Below are 16,472 nucleotides of genomic sequence, written 5' to 3'. Positions count from 1 at the left end.
TTATGACTTTGAGATATGGCAAATGGATGTCAAAACTGCTTTTCTAAATGGGCATCTTAATGAAGATGTCTATATGGTTCAGCCTGAAGGTTTTGTCGATCCACATCATCCTAACAAAGTATGCAAGTTGAAGAAATCAATCTATGGATTGAAACAAGCATCTAGAAGTTGGAATCACCGTTTTGATGATGAAGTTAAGACATTTGGATTCATCAAAAAACGCTGATGAAGCGTGTGTGTATAAGAAAGCTAGTGGGAGCATCATTACCTTTCTGGTATTATATGTCGATGACATATTACTATTTGGAAATGACATTCCAACCTTGGAAGGTGTAAAAGCCTGGCTTGGAAGCTGTTTTTCCATCAAGGATCTTGGTGAGGCCGCCTGTATTCTGGGAATAAGGATCTATAGGGATAGATCAAGGCGGTTGATAGGTTTGAATCAAAGTGCATACATTGACAAGATCTTGAAAAGGTTCAAGATGGAAAACTCTAAGAAAGGTTTGGTACCTATTCAAAGAGGAACAATTTTGAGTGCTTCTCAATGTCCAAGCTCAAAGGATGAGCAAGACAAAATGAATGGAATCCCATATGCGTCTGCTATAGGATCCATCATGTATGCCATGATTTGCACCAGACCGGATGTGTCATGCGCTTTGAGCATGACAAGTAGGTACCAACAAAATCCGGGAACTAGCCATTGGATGGCGGTTAAGAGCATACTGAAATACCTTAAAAGGACTAAGGATATGTTTCTAATATATGGCTCTGGTGAGGAGGAACTCGTTGTAAAGGGTTACACTGATGCGAGTTTCCAAACTGATCGAGATGATTCTCGATCACAATCGGGATATGTCTTCGTTCTAAATGGTGGTGCTGTCTCTTGGAAGAGCGCAAAACAAGACGTGGTAGCCTTGTCCACCACAGAATCAGAATACATCGCTGCCTCCTTGGTAGCTCAAGAAGCTACGTGGATTAGGAAGTTCATTGCCGATTTAGGGGTAGTCCGTACCATTCAGGACCCTCTAGAAATCTTTTGTGACAACGAGGGTGCGATTGCTCAAATCAAGGAACCCTGTGCACATCAAAAGACTAGGCACATTGAGCGGAGATTCAACTACATAAGGGATGAAGTTGAAAAGGGAAAGATATGTATTCGCAAGGTTCACACTGATCAAAACATTGCGGATCCACTCACGAAGCTCCTTGAAAGGCCGAAGCATGAGGGTCATACTTGCGCCTTAGGACTTCGATATTCTAGTGATTGGATTTGATCTATTTTGTATTTGGATATCGAAACAATGTTATTTTGGCTCATTCATATGATTATGGTTTATAATTATGATTTTGAGTTATGTTCCATTTTAGCATGTTTAAATCAGTGAATGATTAGATTATTCTAAATGTCCGTAGTCGATCATACTTGTGGGAACAATATGAAGGTAAGACTATTATGAACTTGGATTGGTAGATATTCATAAGGTATGAATATAGCAAAAGGGTTTGCTGTCAAGGTTCATAGATATTTATGGGATAAATATTGGATTGACCCGCTCTCAATTTTACTGCATGGAATCCTTATGATTTGTGATCATAAGTAAATTTGAGTAAAGGCGAACATCATAGTATCCTCTGACCTGAGATACATATTGGGTCTTGATATTCATCGACTATTATACTTTGACTTAGTTCTTCGCTGCTCTGAAACATGTCAGTACATAAGGCTAAGCTCAAGTGTAGTACGAGGTGATTGTGAGAGACGTATGTAGTCAATAGGGGATTTGTCCCTCTTATTCGTTGAGAGTTAAATGTCTAAGGCCTGATAAGTTAAATCAACAGAGAATGATCACTTTGTGTCTCTGGATTTAACATGACATTTGTGGCAAAAGGATAAATAATAGTTTCACCTAAATCATTTTTCAAGTATCGGACTTGAAGGGGATGATGTTATTGAATGGCACTTCGTCATGCGTATTAGGGATAGTAAACCGTTGTTAAGCGGTATTTGCTATTTGCATCAATCTTCTATGCATCTTGTGCAAGTGGGAGATTGTTGGAATCCATCTGCCCAAGACACATATTAGAGTTGATGTGGCTAGTACATATTGATCCAAGTCGGGTCATACCCAATAACAAGTTAGACAAACACCACGATAATTATTATTAGATATGATCTAAGTAATGATTATCAACACTTATAATATTTGGAAAATGGTTTTCTAAATATTTGCATTTGTATGTTAAATAAATTATATGGATAATTTATGTTTTGAGAGATATTATTTAAATTGGTTAAATAAACATATTGCATGTTACTTATGATATGTTTTATAACATAAGTATCATAAGTAAATAAAATGTAAGTAATAAAAGGTGGATTTGAAATTTGGGTGGGAAATTCCTCCCTCTTCTCTCTCCTCCTTTTATTCTTTCAAAGCATGCATGGTTGTTAATTGGTAGATCACTTTTCTTGGAGAAAAACAACCATACTCTCTCACACACACATTGCTCTCTCTCTTTTCTCTCCGTTCGGAACCGAGAAGAAGAAGAAGAAGAAGAACAAGGGTGTTCTTGCAAGTATTTTGGATCCTAGCAACCTAGGTGTTTGTTGGAGCTTGTCGGGTATACAAGCTTGAGGATTCCTCCTTTGGATTCTAGCCGTTCAACCTCATTCATCTCCTTCGAATCCGTAGACTTGAAGGTATATATGTTAACACTCTATGGTTGTGTTTTGATAGCATGCATATTCGTATATGGATCCGGGAATTGGGTTTTACATAAACGGGTTTATGTGTAATGGTTAACATGATTTAAATACTTTATTTCCGCTGTGTTTTCCTTAAGAAATGGTTATTTTGGACTTTGATAATCTTGCTAAAACCCAACATTATTGATTGCATATCCTTGTTATAAACGGGTTGTAACTCCTCCCTACGTCCATAATCTTCAATGTTTGACCGAGTCTTTAGCTATACATTACTTGCTGAAGACCAAGTCAAGAGTGAAAGGATAACGATAATTAATAGCAATACTTACTAAGGGTCATGTCTGTCTGTGATCCTGATGCACTGTGGGGATTCTCTTAAGAAAATAACATGTCCAGATCTTTAATATTTACAGTTGTATCCAGCTATTTATGGGTGTAAATATTTGGAAATCTTTTTATCTATGTCGATTTTGAAGTTTGATAGTACGCGGGAATTGAGGCGTGATTATCTCTTTTCCCCGTTTACAAGATCGTACACTATTTCTTGTCTTTTCAGATCTCGCTTCCTCTAAAGGTTAACCTCTTCCATTCTTTTTTTCTCTTTCCTTCGATTCTAGTCTAACCATGGGTGAGAAGGCGACTCGACCTTGTATCCCTATTTCCGATGTGGGTGATTCCGATTTACGGATCAACATATCCTTGATGCAACTTCTCAAGAAAATGCCTTTTTAAGGATTCAATCATTGAGTCTTTAATCTACCCTTGCTTTTAATGATAACGCCGTCTTCAAGCCTTTCAATGCTACTTCGAAGGCGGATCTATTGCTTTCCTTACCATCCTTTCAAAACTGGTTTTACTTATCCTTTTCCCAGCTTAACCACTGAATCTTTTAAAGTTACTGGTTTGAGTTTTGCTCAACTTATGCTGATGGCTTGGAGAACCCTCTTTGTTCATGAAAACTTAATCCAAAATCTTGAACTTGATATTGGTATTTCTGAGCTTTCTTATTCATATGATCTTCGTCCCCACGATTCTCATTGTTATCTTTTCAAATCCAAACCTGGCCAAGAAGTCCTTATTCTGAAAAGTACTCAAAATGATACAAACTGGAAGAGCAAATTCTTCTTCACGAGGATTCAATAATCAATTGAAAAGATATTCCAGTTCTTTGGGCCACTAAGGGTAAGATCTTTTGTTTTTTAGGATCCTTTTCTCTTATTCGCGCTTATGCTGACTTTGTTTATTTATACTGGTATAAAATTTTTTTGAACTTGCTCCTCCTCATGAAGAAACCGCTGCTAGAGTGAACATTCTCTTCAATATTGAGCCTACTGAAAGGAGCTTTCGGCCAAAGGCCCTCGTGTTGAAATTAGCTTTGAGTCTCATCACTCTCAATCCATTGTGCCTCAAAGTAAGGAACATGCATTGTTTTAATTAGCACACAAATATATTTAAATAAGAAACTGACCTGGTGTGATCCTTTGATGTGTTGTAAAACACACTTATTTTTCCGTACCATTTTATCACCTTTTTATTATTAATTTATATAATAAATAATATTTTTAACTCGTTTTAACTTGATCTTACAAAGTTTATTATTTTGTGCAGGTGACGTGTTTTGAAAGTGAAAAGGTTCGGGTTTTGGAAGATAAAAGAGTCTTTTATGATCACGTTAACAAGAACAAGCTCAAGGCCCGAACCAAACCCGCTAGAGGAAAGTTTTACATGGATATTATATATTAAAACAAAATTAAAAAAAAACCCTAAGACCCCACCCTTGCATACATCCGATCGGAATTAGAGCCAAAAAAAAAAAGAAATAAAGTTTGAGACAATTTACCTTTTAGTCAAAGTGTGTGTGCGGCATTTTATGTGCAAATAATATAATATCATAAACCTACAAGTTTGGGTTTAATTTTGGACGGCATAAAGCAAGCATAAGAAGAAAAAAAATAAAATCTCAATCCTAACTACAAGTTCCAATCGGCAGCAGTCCCTAGCACAAGAAAAATTATTTTGAAGGTTTGTGACCAAGGTATTTCATCAAAGTTTATTGGTTTGATTTTCTGTTTTCTTTAATTATGAATTTAGTTTTTAAACTTATTAACTTTGTGTTATCTATTATTATTATTATGAGTAGCTAAACTATTTGCACTTCCTAGGTAGAGATGAATATTGACATTGTTTGACGGTTTATTTGGTTTTGATTAGTTACACGACGTATTATTACTGAAATCTTTATTATATTCTATCTTTGATGTGTTAGTTATTGTTTTTATATAATTTTTGGACGTGATTCTCCTTATTGCCTTGATTGATTGATTTTGTATCGTTTGGTTAGGGTTATTCGGTTCGGTCATAGACTTTGTGTTTTTGATCTGTTTGTGGTTAGCGCTACCATAGGAATCTTGAGTGTGTTTAATTATTTAAATTCAATAGTTTCACCTTCCTTGCGACCGAGAGGTAATAGGGAGTCAGTTTGTCTCGCGTCTTTATTTGGTTAGGTAAGAATTGCGCGAGAGCGAGTTTTGGTCTTATCCGGTTTAGTTTTGCGTGCAAATATGTGTCTTAGATGGGGTTAGATATTGTTACCCCTTTATCCCTAGAATTGCTAGTACCAATTTTAAGCGGGTTTTATGTCGTTGAGTCCGAGAGGAGATACGTCAATAGGGTACCTTAGTAATTTTTATCCCGGTGCATTTATCCAATCTTCTTAGATTTGTGAGGGTTAGTTGGTGAGACCGAGAGGTAATCTAACGAACTTTATTAAGTCTTAGTTATTTATTTTAAGATCCCGGTGTCGTGTGATTAGTTAATTCCGTTAACCGTTGAACTGTCAATAGAATTCTTGCCTAGGTATTCGTTTCTCCATATTCGTTAAGAGCTCCGTAAGTTTCGCTAAGTTTTCTTGTTAGTTTCGTTAAGTTAAGTAAGTTAGTTTAAATTAATTAAATTAAAATAAAAAAAAATCATAAGATCAATTAGAAATATTATTAGGGTAGGACTTGGACTAGGGTTTATAATCTGAGCCGTTCTCACGTGTCTTCGAGTTCGATCTTCGGACTTTCCTTTTCTTTGCTATACGCGACCGGTACACTTGCCGTTTGTGTGAACTAGGATAGGTTGCTTGGTTTTTAAAGCTTAGTTGCAATTCGTGATTTATATATATATATATATATATATATATATATATATATTCGCATATCAAGTTTTTGGCTCCTTGATAGGATCCACAAAGCCTATCCTTGATTTTTTTGCTGATGATATTGATAGTATCCACTCCTCGGGTGGAGTGATTTAAACTGGAGAGAAAAGTGTTCCTTTAATTCGTAAACCTGCCACTCAAAGTTCCCCATATATTCCTCCTAAGCCTACTCCGAGTAAGAAGAGAAAAGCCAGGATCCTTTTGAGGATCTTGATCATGAAGGATCCTTGGATAAATTGGAGGATATGTTGTGTTCGGTAAGCCTTTTGACTTCCTTATTCACATTGTGGTCCCTGATTGTTTGATTGTATTGCTCATATTCCATGTTTTGAAAATGTTACAGGGTATTGATAATCTCTGACTTTTTATCAGGGAATGGTAAAACGTGCTAGGAGGATGGAGAAAGATGCGCTGGATGGCCAGAATCTTGCTTAAGCTGAAAAGGAAAAGATGGATCGCCATACCAAAGAGATTGACTCTATGAGGGATGAATGTGGTCGGCTAGGGTCTCTCTTGGCTAAAGAGAAGAAGGAGATTGAAGCTCGTCATGCACAGGAGTTAGAGGAGTATGTGGTTGGTGCTAAGAAGAAGATTGCCATTATCAATGCTCAAGATAGACTAAAAATGGCTGAGGAAGTGGTGGCTAAGGGATTGGATATCTCTTTTTGGGATATTAAGGCTTGGGCGAGGACCTTGGTGGCCCTCAAAGGTGCAGGATCTTCGGGGGTTAAGGACGGTGAAGGTATACTGAAGTGCTGAAGGATACCAATGGAGAGGATGATGAGGGTGGTGATGAAAAAACCTGAATCCTCTCATTTGATGTTTTAATAGTTTGGCCCTACGTGGCTTTAAGATAATTTCCTTTACGTATGCCTCCTGTCGGGTTTTAAGAAAATTTACTTTCTCACATTGATGGCTTGGGTGGACGGATCCTTGTTTTGGATAAAGCATGAGTCATCTTTATGTTTCTGCGTATTTATGTGAATATTTTATCTTTAGACCATGTGTTCTTCATAGTTATCCATAGGATTGCCCCATGCATGTTAATACTTAGAAATGTGCTAAGGACCTGATGGTCTATATTTTCCTGAAATGTTTTGGATCAAGGATCCTCGGGAATAATCCCTAAAAAGTTTTTAAATCAAGGATCCATGGGAATAACCCCTAAAATTTTTTGGTCCCAATCTTATGTATCATAGGTGACATGTAAATGTCGAAGTTCTTGTTTAACATGACAATGTTAATTTCTTAGATGTGGACAAGCCCATATCGTCTTTGGAATCCTGCCGATCTTTGAATGACACGTAAATGTCATAATTTATGAGTGACACGCCTGCCACATTTTAATTTGAATCCTTGGTATAACCAATAATAACGAAATTGTCTGCAATCGTTACATATATATATCCCGCCATCTTGAATTATCCTTAGAATTCGTGCACTCCTGGTGGGGTGTAGAAACCCTTATGCTGGTAAGGTAAAAACCTTTAAACCTTTGAGGGGGTTTGTATCCCTTAAACATAAGAGAGAGGGCCAATATCTGTCTTGTATCTTGATCCTTGGAGATTTCTGCAAAACCCTTGAAACCTTGGTGAGGGTGGATGTGTGACAGGCTAACACCCCTCCGATGCTTAAGTCAGTATGTTTATTTTGAATATTAACAATAATAATAAATATAATGAAAATAATGAAAATAATGAAAAGGACAAGGATAAGTCACGTACCTAGGATCCATCAAGGGATAATTTTATAACTTACATGAAATAGGTTTTGAGGTGTACAACATTTTATGATCTTGGAAGGATTTCTCCGTCCATAGTTGCTAACCAATTTGCTCCTTTACTTGCTTCTGAATCTATTATACGTGGACCCATTTGGGTGCAAACTTCCCATTGCTTGACTTGATAGTATTCTTGAATGTCTTCCTGAGCACGATATCACCTACTTGGAATATTTTGATCCTTATACTTTTGTTGTACGCCTTCATGTTCCTTTGTTGATAGGCTACCATCCTGATTTTAGTTTGATCCCTAACTTCATCAATGGTGTCAAGGTCATGGATCAATTGCTCATTGTTATTCTTAGGATCCTAGAGTTGGATCCTTGCTTTTGGGTCACCATTTATCTGGGAAGTACCGCTTCAACACCAAAAACCAAAGGGAAAGGTGTTTGCCTTGCTGCATTATTTTTCATAGTTCTATCTGCCGATAGGACTGGTAAGTCTTCTACCCACTTTCCTTTCTTGTCACTTAACTTCTTCTTTAAGTTGATGATAATCTTGTTGCTAGATTAGGCTTGTACTTTAGCTTGAGGATGGACAGGGATGAAGTTATCATTTTATTCCCCTAATTAGCACAAATGTTGTTCTTTTTCCCGATGAACTAAGATCCATTGTCACATGTTATTTCCGCTGGGATCCAGAGCCTTGTAAGGATATTGAACTTTATGAAGGATATAACTTTCTTTTCTTTAACTTGTACAAATGCTTCATCTTCAATTCATTTAAAGAAGTAATCTATCATAGCAAGCATGGGTACTTTCCTTCCAAGTGATTTTGGCAGCTTTCTAACTATGTCCATTCCTCACTTAATGATGGCTAAGGGGAAACAATCGGATGCAATGGTTTTGTTGGTTGGTGAAGCACGTTATCATGTCTTTGACAAGCATCACACTTCTGAGCATAATTAATAGCATCTCTCCTCATGGTTGGCCAACATTGTCATGTTCTTAGTACTTTGGACAAGAGTGATATGCCCCTAGTGTGGTTTCCACAACCTTCTTCATGAATATCTTTTAACACCTCTTGGATCTCAGGATCCTCAAGACATCTAAGATATGGACTTGCTAATGACTTCATGTACAAAACATCATGTTACAAAATAAAACGAGATACTTTCGTTCAAAAGGATCTATGATTGATTCTGTTAGCTAGGATTTATCCACTTTGCAAATATGTCTTGATTGGCAGGATCCATGATCCTTTTGTTCTAGGAGGATCCTGAATTTCAAAACTTTCAAAGGATCCTTCTTTTGCTTCATATCCACTGAATCAATAGCTGGATGTAGGATATGGATAATTGGGATTTTGCTATCCACTGGTATCTTGAGGGTTGATCCGAGATTTTCTAAGGCATCAGCTTCAAAATTATCTTCTCTTGGAACATGTTCGATTTTGATGGTCTTGAATTCTTTTGCCAAATTTTCGAGTATTTGTAAGTATACAGCCAAACTTTCACCTTTCACCATTGAAATGGTTAATAACTAAAAATGAATCAACATGTACATTTAGATTTTTGATTTTCATATCCTTAGCCAGTAATAATCCAACAATCAAAGCTTCATATTTTGCTTCATTATTCGTTGCTTAAAATCCACAACTAATTGATTGGGGGTATGATGTCCCTATGTGGCAATATTAGTATGATTCCAAACCCTGATCCTCTTATGTTGGATGCTCCATCTGTGAATAGGATCCACTCTTCATCTGTTTCATCTAGCTGTCGTACCTCCATATCTGCTTCTTATTGGATATCACTACTAAAATCAGCTACAAAATAGGCTAGAGTTTGTGATTTTATTGTTGTTCTTGGTTCATATACCAAATTATGAGCACTAAGTTACACATACCACATGGCCATCCTGCCTGACATTTCTGGCTTTCTGAAAACACACTTAATAGGATAATTAGTTTTAACATGTATAGCATGTATCTCAACATAATGTCTAAGTTTAGTTGATGCCATGACGAACGCAAGGATTAATTTTTCAAGATGAGAATACATGGTCTCCGCATATAGTAGACTTTTACTTACATAACATACAGGATGATGTTCACCTTCATAATCCTTGACAAGCACAACACTTATGGTGGTCTTGGATACCGCCAAATATAAGGATAATGGCTCATTGTTTTCTAGCTTCATTAATAACGGTGCAGAGGATAGATAAGCACTCAGCTCTTAGAATGCTTTCTCATGTTGTTCACCCCACTTGAATATTTATTCTTCCAATGGATATCATAGAATTCTTTACATCTCTTGGAGGAGCTTGAGATGAATCTGTTAAGTGTTGTTACTCTTCCTATTAACCTTTGAACATCCTTAGTGCTTTCCAGTGATTTCAGATTGAGGACTGTTTTGATGTGTTTTAGACTTGCTTCTATCCCTCTTTTGGTGACCATATATCCCAGGAATTTCCGACTCCACACCGAAATGGCACTTCGAAGGATTTAGCTTCATGTTGAATTTGTCTAGTTTATCGAATGCTTCCTGATGATCCTCATCTTTCTTGGATTTAACAACTATATCATCAATGTATACCTCCATCGTGTCCCCCAGCTGGTCTTTGAACATCATGTTAATAAGCCTCTGATAGGTTGCACCTTCATTTTTAAGACCAAATGGCATAACAATATAACAATAAACACCTTTGGGTGTCATGAAGGTTGTATCCTATTGATCTGATGGTTCGATTTGAATTTGCTGGTATCCTAAAGAGGCATCCATGAAGAATAACATTTTGTGGCCTACTGCTGTATCCACCATTGAATCTATAATGAGGAAATGGGAAAGGGTCCTTCGAGCATGCTTTGTTGATCTATGTGAAATCCACATAAACTCTTTATTTTCCATTTATCTTAGGAACTACTACCACATTGGCGAGCTATCTAGGATACTTGGCTTTTTTTATCATTCCCATTTTTAGTAGCCTTTCTATCTCTGCATGTATGATCACATTCTTCTTGGGTGCATATTTTCTTCTTTTTTGTTGTATAGTCCTGGAATTTTTATCTATGCAAAATTTATGAGCAATAACATCTTTAGCAACACCTGTCATATCTTCATGTTTCCAGGAAAATGTAGATCTTCTTTATTTTAAAACTCTAGGATTCCAGATTTGATGTTTTTTGGGATACATGATCCTAAGCGTATATTTTGTCAGGATTCTCGAGACTTAGGGTAACTTCTTTTACATCCTTCTCGTTTGCTTCTAAGACCTCGCGATCCTTTTTCTTTAACTGCTATGCTTGCTTTGATTGTATGGATGGTTTCATTGAGGATGTGTAACAATCTTTGGCCTCTTGTTGATTGCCTGCTATCTTGACCACTCTCCATGGTGTCGACATCTTGATACTTTGATGATATGTGGAAGGTATTAATTTCATGTTATGGATCCATGGTCATCCCAAAATTTCATTGTAACAGGATAAAGGATCCATGATATAAAACCTTTGGATCACATTTACCCATTCTATGTAGATAGGCAACTTGATTTCTCCAACTGTGTTCTTCACTTCCCCACTGAATCCTACGAAACCAAGGATTTCTCCAACATTTCATCTTATGGAATGTTCATTTTCTTCAAGGTCTCAAGCTAGATAATGTTGGCTGAATTTCCTCCATCGACTAGGATCCTTCGAACATAATGGTTTTCCATGTATAGCGTGATAACAAGACCATCGTGATGAAGATAAAATATATTTTCTTCGTCTTCCTCTTCAAAAGTTATAATTTTTTTTATCATCAATGATTTTTTTTCTTGTGGGTCTGGTTTCTCTCTCAGATTTGGATTCTTTAGAATGTCTTTTGGATGCATAATAGGAGGTGCCACATATATCAGATGCTCCTAATATAAGGTTGACAATTTTCGAGTTTGGAGGATGAGAAGGTGCTCTTTCGGTAGGCTTGTTATCCTCCTACATTTTGCTTCCTTTTCTTCCCAAAAGAGCTTTCAAATATCATTTCCTTAGAAGGTGACTTATTTCTTTCTCAGAGTGACGCAATTTTCTGTTGTATAGCAAAAATCTTCATGATAAGCACACCACTTGGAATGATCTTTCCATGATGAAACAGTTTCATTCTTCCTCGGCCGGCGAGCCTTATTTCCAAGATCCTGCATAGCAAATATTAATCTAGACACGTCAACAAAAAACAATAATCACTAATTCTTGGATATTCTTTTTCTTTTCATCATTTTCACCCTACACAGAATTAATTTTACTATTGTTAGGCCTCATGTAAGGCTTGGATTTGAATGATGGCTTGGAAGAGGGTTCTGATTTCCAGTTGGGACGATCATAGCTATATGCTGGCGCATTGATCCTTTCCTGGATCCTTTGATCCTCTTCCAACCTGATGAACCATAGAGCCTGGTTTTTGCCATGATCTCCCCCTTGGTTTTTATCTTTATCTTCAATCATGCTCCAGAATGTTAGCGTCTGCTTTATCCTCCAAACCACAAGCTCGTTCTTATAATCGATCCCACCATCTTTGTATACTTTTTAATAGCAGGCTCAAATAGTGGTTCTGCCATGATCTGAAAGTTGCTTAGAGTCTTGATGTCTCGTTTATGAAATTTCAGCAAATCACGTGGATCGACGAACCGGAACTGTCCCTTCCGTAGACGAATGACAACTGTAGCAGTTTCACTATCGTACGCCCAGAATTGCATCTCATCAAGTGAACCCTCTGGAATAGAACTGGATAGAGGAATGTGAGATGCTTTGTTGGTTGCGGGACACATCACGTTGATCATCGTCTTTCCGGTCTTTGGGTCTCTAATTCCCTTGGCCTTTTTCAAAACGACTCAGCTGTTGACATATTCGGGAATCCCTTATCAACTTGTTTCCTCAAGAAGTTCCAAAAGTCGATAGCCCTCTTGTCATTGTTGGGATTGTGAAATGGAGTGTTGATGAGGTCGCTAAGATCCAGCTTTGACCAGGATCCAAAGTCCTTCATCTTCTTATTATACTCAGTGTTCCCGAACTTTCGCTTTACCCACCACATGGACTTGTCAATATCAAACTCCCATGACATAACTCTAGACCTATCACCATACTTGTCGGAGAACCCTTTCTTAAACTCAACGATAAACTTGTCTGGATGATCAGAAGATTCAATATTTTTGATTCGAACTCTTCATAATAAGAATCTTCTTTTGAAGTCTGTTAGACAGCTCAGTTTTTCTTGAAGGTGCAGAGAGAGAGATACTGTTCCAGTGGTTCAGATGCATCAATATTTGAACGTTTTAAAAAGCAATCAAAGATAAGATCGAAGAGAATGAAACGCACGTAGTGGTCATTATAGCGGTTCTTTCTGATCCTAGAAAACGTCCGAAAAACCCTGCTACGGAGGAGCCGCCCCCACCAGGCAGGCGGCCACGGGTCATAACGCACTCTTCGCACAACAAATCCACTTTGAAGTTGACTTACGAGTGTCCACTGGAACTGCCACCTTGATCATTAACAGGCGTTTTTTAAGCAATGTCTTCTACTTTTGAATTCATCTCCAAACTTTTAAACAAGTTTCTATTGGAGGTCAAGGTACATAGCAGTGAGACCACCCATATTAGATTGATGCTCGTTGATCTTTGAATCTTTATCAGTGTTGCTAGCTTCAAGTTCTTGGATGCGTACATCCTTCACAACTGAGTCTTGTTTGAGTTCAAAGACTCGACGTTGTAAGACCTGTATATCCACGGGTTTAGCATCAAGAGTAATCCCCTTTCCCTTATCCTGCATAAATTTATATTGCATAGCAAGAATGTAAGCAATCATTTCAGCATCGCTTGATCTTGATTGACCAATCGGGTTAGATGATCCCGATGGCTCGTCAACGAATGGAATATTTGCCTCAAAATCGAACTCATGTGCTATATCATCAAAACTCTTTTATTGTGTTTGAGGTTCAGCAGTGGGTGAGCTTGTATCAACATGAGTTTCAGCAGTTTCCAACTCACGTTCTGGTTGCTGGCTTGTTGTAGTAGTTTCAGTAACCAGCACACCGGGTCTTGAATCTTTCTTTCTTCTCTTTCGTGAAATAAGATCGGCGGCTGGTTCTTCAAGAATCCCTTCATCTTGTGTTGCAGTGACTGATTGAGGAGGTTTCAATTCAGTCGACTAGAGCTGGTCTTTGAACTTCTCAAAATCTTTTAATTGATCAGCAGTAGGTGCAGTTTCAGTTTCTTGGTGTTCTATCTCCATGTGCTGTATTGGAGAACTTGCTGGTTCATCATCATCGGATATAGTTTCAAACGAAGCAGTAAACCTCCGAGCAAGTGTCACAAGATCCTAAGCAATCGAGGCACTAGCAGGAGCAACCTCAGTCTCAACAAACTTCCCGAACTTGACCAATTCGTGAAGGCCTTTGTACACGACCTTTGATCCCTTCCTGGATTGGTTCATTAACCCAACTGTATTGGGTCCCATGGCTTTCAGATCGAGCGTTTCTACAGACTTGACAAGATCGGGGTAGTGGGAGTCAAAGATCATCTGTAGAAACCTCGGGTACATGAGAAACATCTCCTTCTTCTTCCCTTTCAGATTTCTCATCATCTCATCAAACACGAACTTAGAGTAATTATAGTTCCAGTTCATGATCAGAGCAACCACAGCCAACACCTGAATGTGGCTAATTTGATCCGAACTCCCTTTGCGTCCTGATACACACGTGAAGAATGTATGGATCAAGAACCTCCAGTATGGATGAAATAATTTCTTGATTGCTGGAGGGTAGGATCGTCCATATCCCATCCTGAGTGCAACTTCAGCAACGATGTCAGTTGGATATTCCATTGGATTGTCTGGTTGATCACCATATAACAACACCTCACGAATGATGGCTTATGAGATGACGGCCGACTTCTTTTGAATTTTGTAGTCAATGGTAACGACTCCCCCGTCACCCCGTTGATTGATGGAGGCGTTGTTCCAGAACTCCGTCACCATTTTCTTGCATATGACATGAGTTTCTCGTATAGCGTGAAAAATCATGTATGTGTTGAGTCCTACGATCATGGATTTGAATTCTTTATGCACCAGGGGTGGATCATATAAGCATCCAACTATATTATGAGTATCTCATCATCATCATCATCATAATTATCATCATCATCGTACTCAGTGTATCCCACCAATAGCAAAGCTATGGTAGCGTCTGAGGAGGGTAAGATGTAGACAGCCTTACCTCTACCCCATAGGGATAGAAAGGCTGCTAGACCCCCGGCTCGATAGTAGTTTTGCATCAAGCCTTGGACATAAGGCACTTAACACTCAATCATTGGGAAACCGGCTGATCGGTGTATGTACCCTTATCTTTCGGCTATCAACGCCACCACATGATGCCTGATTAACCTTCCTCCACTTTTAACGTTATTTTCACGAGATTAGTAAAATAACGTCAAAATTAGTGCAATTTCACTTTTTCCCACCCGAGGGTTCACATATATATACATTATATGCGCGCACCGCAAGCACGGCGTTATATTTTGAGTATCTACAAACTTCAAAGGCGCTTGATCAGTCATTACTGCAACAAATGAGTCAAGTTAATAAAACATTCACTTAAATTAACAGTAACTCAATATTATAAGGACAAATTTTAATGTTTAAGAGTATAGGGACCAAGGATGTAAACTCAGATGATGTTGGTCATTAACATATATTATTGTCAATTTAATATAAGTTTTCGGTCATGGGGAGAGTTCTCTGTCCAAATAAAAGGATTTCGGTCCAAGTTTTGGGTTTTCTGTCTAGATACAGAGTTTTCGTTCCAGGTTAGAGTTTTCTGTCCATATCCAACGAAAACAAGAGTTCTCGGTCATTCAAGGGGAGTTCTTGGTCAACAACAATCGAGAACCGTTGTTTGACTACACGTTTTCGGTCAACAACAATCGAAAATCGTCAATTTCAGGTTAACTCCGTTAACTCCGTTTAGATTGGTATCAGAGCCATTGGTTATAGCGAACTAAAAGCTGCATGCATACTAGACTATAACCGCGACGACCCATTAGTTATAATGATACGCACTGCATATGTTTGTGTAGACTTTGTAATCTTATCTCTTTACCTCTTTCACTCATACGCGCGCATACACGGCTTACTTGTAGGGATGTCGACGCCATCCTCATCATCATCCGATCCGATGACTCATGCTCACGGGAAGGAACCGCAGTTACCTACCGCATCGCCACCCCGAGTAGTCCCGGAACTCGAAGCTCCCGCATCGAAGAGGTATCGCTTATCCGAAGGCATGTACGAAAACGAAGTTAGCTGGGATTGGTACCCTAATATGATCAGACGTATGATCTATTTGAACAAGTTCCCCCATTACCACCCCCGAACCATCCTGCTTACCCCAACACCCTACCACCCATAACCGAACCTGTAGAGCGAGTTCTCGCAGCTGTTGTTTCATGCTTGGAGCGTGACGTGGGTTACATGCGCTATACGAGAGCGAACGTTTCCGGACTGTTAAAAGACGGAACCGAGACTAAGGAGGAAATTTCCCGCATGACAACGGCAATGAAGGAAATGCAAGAGGATAGTGATCAACAGATGAAGATTATGAGAAAGATGCAAGCCGAGATGATAGACTTGCAAGAGCAACTCCAAGTAGCAAGGACCCGAACCGAGATAGCTCTAGAGCGTTGCGATGTCTTACAAATGTAGATTGCTCAGAACGCAGCCGAGCCTGAGGCAGAGCCTGAAGAGGAACCTGAAGAGGAACCTGAGAAGGATCCCGAGGAGGAACCTGAAGAAGAACCGGAGGAAGAACCGGCTGA

Source organism: Bidens hawaiensis, unplaced genomic scaffold, assembly GCF_021521415.1.
Source record: "Bidens hawaiensis isolate Kalapana, Puna unplaced genomic scaffold, B.hawaiensis_p1.1 tig00000779_1, whole genome shotgun sequence".
Classification (NCBI taxonomy): domain Eukaryota; kingdom Viridiplantae; phylum Streptophyta; class Magnoliopsida; order Asterales; family Asteraceae; genus Bidens; species Bidens hawaiensis.
Note: the sequence above shows the minus strand (reverse complement) of the source record.